General features: G+C 40.6%; 1 pseudogene; it reads right to left on the bottom strand.

Moving 5' to 3' along the window:
• The window catches only part of LOC102845961, a 42,064-nt pseudogene extending 39,110 nt beyond the window's left edge, over positions 1-2,954 (bottom strand).
• Positions 2,955-6,079: the final 3,125 nt, after the last annotated feature.

Below are 6,079 nucleotides of genomic sequence, written 5' to 3'. Positions count from 1 at the left end.
CTTTCAGATGGCTAACAAGCACATGAAGAAATGTTCAAAATCCCTAGCTCTAAGAGAGATGCAAATCAAAACAACTATGAGATATTATCTCACCCCAGTAAGACTAGCAAAATTTAACAGAACAGCAAAGCAACAAATGCTGGTGAGGTTGTGGACAAACTATTGGTGGGAGTGTAAAATGGTGCAACCACTATAGAAGGCTGTATGGCGCTTTCTCAAATAGTTGCAAATAGAGATACCATTTGACCCAGCAATTCCGCTACTGGAAATATACCCTAAAGAGACCATAACTGACATCCAAGCAGATATATGCACACCCATGTTTATTGCGTCTTTGTCCACAATAGCAAGGAGTTGGAAACAACAAACGAATGGATAGAGCATCTATGGTATATTCACAAAATACTATGCTGCATTGAAAAACAAGGAACTCATGCAATATTATTCAAAATGAGTGACACTGGAGGACATTATGCTGAGTGAAGTATCTTAGTCACAAAATGGCAACTACTGCATGGTTCCACTGTTGTAAAGCAGGACTGACCTTGGGGTTGGGAGGAGACTGAGAAGGTTGAGTTCAATAATATATACTGCATTGAAATAGATGAGGGAGAAAACTCTTTACGAGGGAAAAATATTAGGTATTTTTGTCATGACAGGAGTCCAGAGTGAAGACTGTATAGTGGAATGGACCTGGGGGGAGGGATTGTAAAACAATGAAAGAATTTTTCTTTTACTTTTCCAAGAGAGTAGTGTACTAGGGGGGAGGGTTGGGAGGGGAGAAAAGTGCAACAATGAATGAATGGAAATCCAAAGTCTCTGTAAATTTTCATTGAAATAAAAAAAAAAGAAAGAAACAGCCTTTCCCCCTTCTCAGATAGAAACAGCTTTTATAACTATGAAAGCAAACCCTATATTTTTCATATTTTCATCTTCAGCATTGTAGCTTATATGATCATCTGCTCAAAAATTCCCTATGCCAATTCATCTCTTTTCACCAATACCTAATATATCAATATTTATGCATTCCATTTATTTCTCAATGATGTCCAGTTTTCCTACATTCATGCTTCTCACATCCCACATTCCAATCATTAGTTTCTACTTACAACCATTCCTCCTCCTTTGTGTTTCCAAATTTGAGGGGTAAGCCTCAGTTACCATTTCTGTCAGTCTATTCTAAATGTGCTCTATTGTACATAGACCTGTTATATTTTGGAAGTGGATCTCCAGGAGTAAGACTCAACAACAACCTACATTATGCAGATGACACAACCATGCTTGCTGGAACTGAGGATGACCTGAAGGTATTGATGCAGAAGGTCAAGCAAGGACTGTAGTCTTTAGTGTGGGTTGAGTCTCAACATAAAGAAGACAAATATCTCACCACTGGGCCAATTAGCAGCCCATGATAGATGGAGAAGAGATTGATGTTGTTAACAACTACAGTTGCTCAGCTCAGCAATCAACACTCTTAACACCAGCAGACAGGAAATCAAAAGATTAATTGTACTGAGAAAATCTGCTGTCAAGGAACTCTCCAGAGTATTGAGAAACAATGATACCATTGCTTTTGCAACCACTTACTATTATCAGGGAGCTGGAAAATGACTAAGGAGAAGAATTGATGCCTTTGAGTTGTGGTGCTGGTGAGAGTCTTGAGTATACTGTGGACTGTCAAGAAAACAAATAGGTCTGTTTTGGAGAGGGTGAAACCAAGTTTCTTCTTGGAAGCTATGATTTTTTAAAATTCTGATTAATTTACAAAGTTTGAATACATTATTTTTCACAAAAGATCCTTCCTCTTTCATTCACCTCACCCACCTATCAAATTGTGCAACCCTATGATTAACTCCCTACCCCTACCTATTCTCACTCCTCTATTTCCACCCTCCTCCCCCCACCTTGGATCATCTTACTCATTCTACAATAATGGTTTTGTACAGTATTTTTGTCCTTGTGGGACTGAGTTCATTCAACACAATGCTCTCTAGTCTCTCCCAAGTTAGGTAGTAATTTACAAAACGATTGCTCCTGTATGTTGTGTAGTATTCCATTGTACGAATGTACCACAACTCCTCAATCCATTTGTTTGTGTTTGGACATCTGGGCTGTTTCCATGTTCTTGTGATGGTGAACAAGGAGATTATTATTTTGAAACACTGTCTCATATATTTTGGGCCTGTGGCCAGGAGGGACAGGTCCTCGGAGAAGCTCATCTTGCCTGGAAGAGTACAGGGATGGTGCAGGAAAGGAAGACCCTGGATGAGATATATTGATACAGTAACTAGTGCAGTGGGGGTTAGTGTGTGTTGGAGTCAGTGAGACTGGCTCAGGACAGCTTCACAGCTGTTGGAGGCAAATCGCTGGCACATAACAACGTCAGAATATCTTGAAAAGCCACACTCTGATAAACTTGAAAACCTAGGGGCAATGGAAAAATACCTTATAATTCTTGCCATATACAGCCTGAGATGGAAAAATGTAGAACACTTGAACAGAGCCATCACAAATTCAGAAATTGAGCAGTTCTGGAAGGGGATGTCTATGTACTCGTAGGTGGAGGTGTTGGTCTGGTAGGCGTAGTGGACCTTGGTGCCCCCTGAGTAGCCGTTGGTGACGTAGAGCGTCCCGCAGATGATGAAGGCCTCGCCCGCACTGCGCTTGGGCTAGTTGGTGTTCCAGGTGTGCAGGGTCTGCAGGGACACGGGGTCCAGCTTGCTGAGGACGATGTTGGGAAGAGACTCCGTGTTTGCAGCTGGAACTGCAGTTCCACAAGCGTCGCTGCCCCCTGCCCCGTCCCCACCCTGTCACACAGACTGAAGAGCCAAGGCAGCGACTGTTGGCCAGTTCTCCCCCACCGAGGACAACCCACTGTTAGGGCGCATGGTCAGCTCATAGCCGCGGTCAGCCCGCCAGGTGTGGGCAGGGCCGGAGGGGCCGGCCGGGGCCATGTAGTAGTGTAGCTCACACCCCACCCTGCCCCTGTTCTCGGCTGTCGTCTCTCTCAGATGAACTGTGCCCAGGCTCCCAGTAGCTCCTGGACCTGTGTAGTAGTGATTAGTGAGCCGATGGTCGGAGTGTGTAATGAATTGTCGTGCCCACGTCGTTTGAACTTGCCTTTCAGTAGATATTGTGTGCCGTGTCTGTCCATTGTTCCCTCGAGGTGGTGACTCCGTCCGTCAGTTGATACTGTAATGCCGTAGTTTGGATTGGTATGTGGATGGTTTTGTTCCTAAAAAGAAAATAAATCAGTGTTCGCCCTTATAGAAACATAACCAAGCTCCTGTGGATAATACTCAAAGTCATGACTCTCTCCTTGAATGACCTGACTAAGGCGCGTGGATGGGAAGGGTCTGGGGAGGCGCTGGCTTCTGCTGGGAGCGCGTGCTCGCGAGGGCGATGGCGTGTGGAGAGTACACTTTTTAAGTAACATTTCAACAAAGAGGAAAGCTTTGTACTGTCCAGTTATCTAAGGAACAATAAAAATATTAGGAGATGAAAAAAAAAAAAGAAATTGAGCAGTTCATCAAAAAGCTCCCCAAAAAAGAAGGTCCAGGACCAAACAGTTTCATGGCTGAATGCTACTAAACATTCAGAGATTTATAACCAATACTACTTAAATTATTTCAATAGTAATGATTTAAAGGAACACTCTCAGAGATATTCTATGAAACAAACTTAACCCTAATACGAAAACCAGGCAAAGATATTACAAAAAAAAAAAATCAAACCAAAATCCAACAACAACAACAACCCTACAGACTAATATCTCTCATAAAAGAAGATACAGAAATCCTTAACAATATCCTAACCAATGGAATCCAAAATCACATTTAAAAAAATGAATTCATCATGACCAAATGAGATTCATAACAGGTATGCAAGGATGGTTTGACATAAGAAAAACAACCAACACAATTCACCACATCGACAAAGAAATAACAAGATCACAGGCATTTGAAAAATCCAGTACCCCTTCCTGATTAAGAGACTCAGCCAAATTGAAATAGAAGGGAATTTCCTCAACATAGTGAAAGGCATATATGCAAAACCAAGAGCTAATATCATTCTTAATGGAGAAAGACTAAAAGCATTTTGCTTGAGATCAGGGACCAGACAAGGATGTCACTGTCACCACTTCTATTCAGTATTGTATTTGAAGTACTTACTAAGGCAATACAACAAAAGATTGACATAAAAGGCATCCAGATTTGCAAAGAGAGGGCTAAATTGTCACTCTATGCAGAGAATATGATAGTGTACACAGAATACACCAAGGACCCAAAATAAACAACAACAAAAAAACTGTTAGAGCTAGTGGACCAGTTTTGTAGGGTGGCAGGATGCCAGATCAATATCTAAAAATCAGTAGGATTCTTCTACAGTAACAAAGAGAACTCAGAGAAAGAAATCAAGAAAGCAATACCATTTACAATAGTCAAACAGAAATTGAGATACTTGGAATGAACCTAACTAGAGACACAAAAGACCTGTAAAATGAAAACTACAGAACATTTCTGCAATACAGATTAAAAGACCTAAATAAATGAAAAAATGTACCATGTTCATTAATAGGAAGACTCAATATAGTGAAAATCACAGTCTTACCCAAAACAATCTACATGTTAAGCACAATCCCAATACAAATCCCAAATTCATTTTTCAAGGAGTTTGAAAGGGAACTTGTCAGTTTTATTTTGAGATTAAGGAGATCTTAGATAAGTAAAGCACTTATGAAAAACAAAAATGAAGTGGGAGGTACAGCATTCCTGGACTTCAAAGCCTACTACACAGGAGTAGTAACCAAAACAGCATGGTACTGGTAAAATTACAGGCACATAGACCAATAGAACAGAACTGAGAACCAAGAAATGGACCACTCTATCTATGGTAAACTGATTGATATTTGACAAGGAAATAAAACCTATCAGATGGAGAAATGAAAATCTCTTCAACAAATAGTGCTGGTAAAACTAGACAGAAAACTGAAAGAAGAGCCACATCTCACATCATACATAAACATGAACTTAAAGTAATCAGAGACCTTGGAGTAAAGCCCCAAACCATAAAGTTCGTAAGAGACAAAGTGAGAACAAGTTAGAAGGCTTAGTCTATGGTATAAAGAGGTTGACAAGTACAAACAGAAATGCACAATCTGGAGAGGATAAAATTGATGAGGGGACTTTCTAAAGATTAAATCTCTGTGCTCATAAAAAACTTTTCCAACAGAAAATCTGTCTACTTGGAAAATACATTTGGCAATACTATCTCAGACAAGGGTCTCATAACAAAAGTTTCCAGAATACTCCTGGGCCTCCAAAAGAAAAAGACTGATAACCTAATTACAAAATGGGGGAAAGACTTTTCACAGAGGAAGATATTCAGATGGAAAACAAACACATGAAGAAATGCTCAATATCACTGGCAATTCAAAACCACAATAAAATACTATCTCACCCCAGCATCATTGACAAAGTTTAGCAGGGCAGCAAGCAATAAATGTTGGAGAGGATGTGGTGAGGTCACCTACAACTCTAATACACTGTTGGTGGGATTGTAAAATGGTACAACCACTCTGGAAGACAGTTTGGCATTTCCTCAAAAAGTTGAACATATAAACATTGAATGACCTTAGCTATTTCACTAGTAAGTATGTGCCCCAAGGAAATTAGAACTGAGACATGAGCAGTGACTTGTACCCCAATGGTCATAGCAGCAGTATTCACCACCACAAGAGCACGGAAGGAGTTCTAATGCCCAACACAACTGAGCAGACTGAGAAATTTTGATACATTCACACAATGGAAAACTGTGCAGCACTCAGGAGAAATTATTTTTAAAAACACTGTATGGTTCAAAATCAGGACTGGCGTCTGGCAGGGATGTATTCTACCTCTATACCTTTTCAATCTGTATGCAGAAGAGATCATCCAGGACACTGGGCTGTACAAGGAGGAATGTGGCATCAGAATTGGTGAAAGATTCAACAACAACCTGCATTATGTAGATGACACAACCCTGCTTACTGAAACTGAGGAGGATCTGAAGGGCTTTCTGCAGAAGGTCAAGGACTGCA

The sequence above is a fragment of the Elephantulus edwardii genome, unplaced genomic scaffold (genome assembly GCF_000299155.1).
Source record: "Elephantulus edwardii isolate Elephantulus edwardi_28Jun2011 unplaced genomic scaffold, EleEdw1.0 scaffold00313, whole genome shotgun sequence".
In the NCBI taxonomy this organism is placed as follows: domain Eukaryota; kingdom Metazoa; phylum Chordata; class Mammalia; order Macroscelidea; family Macroscelididae; genus Elephantulus; species Elephantulus edwardii.
This window is presented reverse-complemented; position numbering and strand designations above follow the sequence as displayed.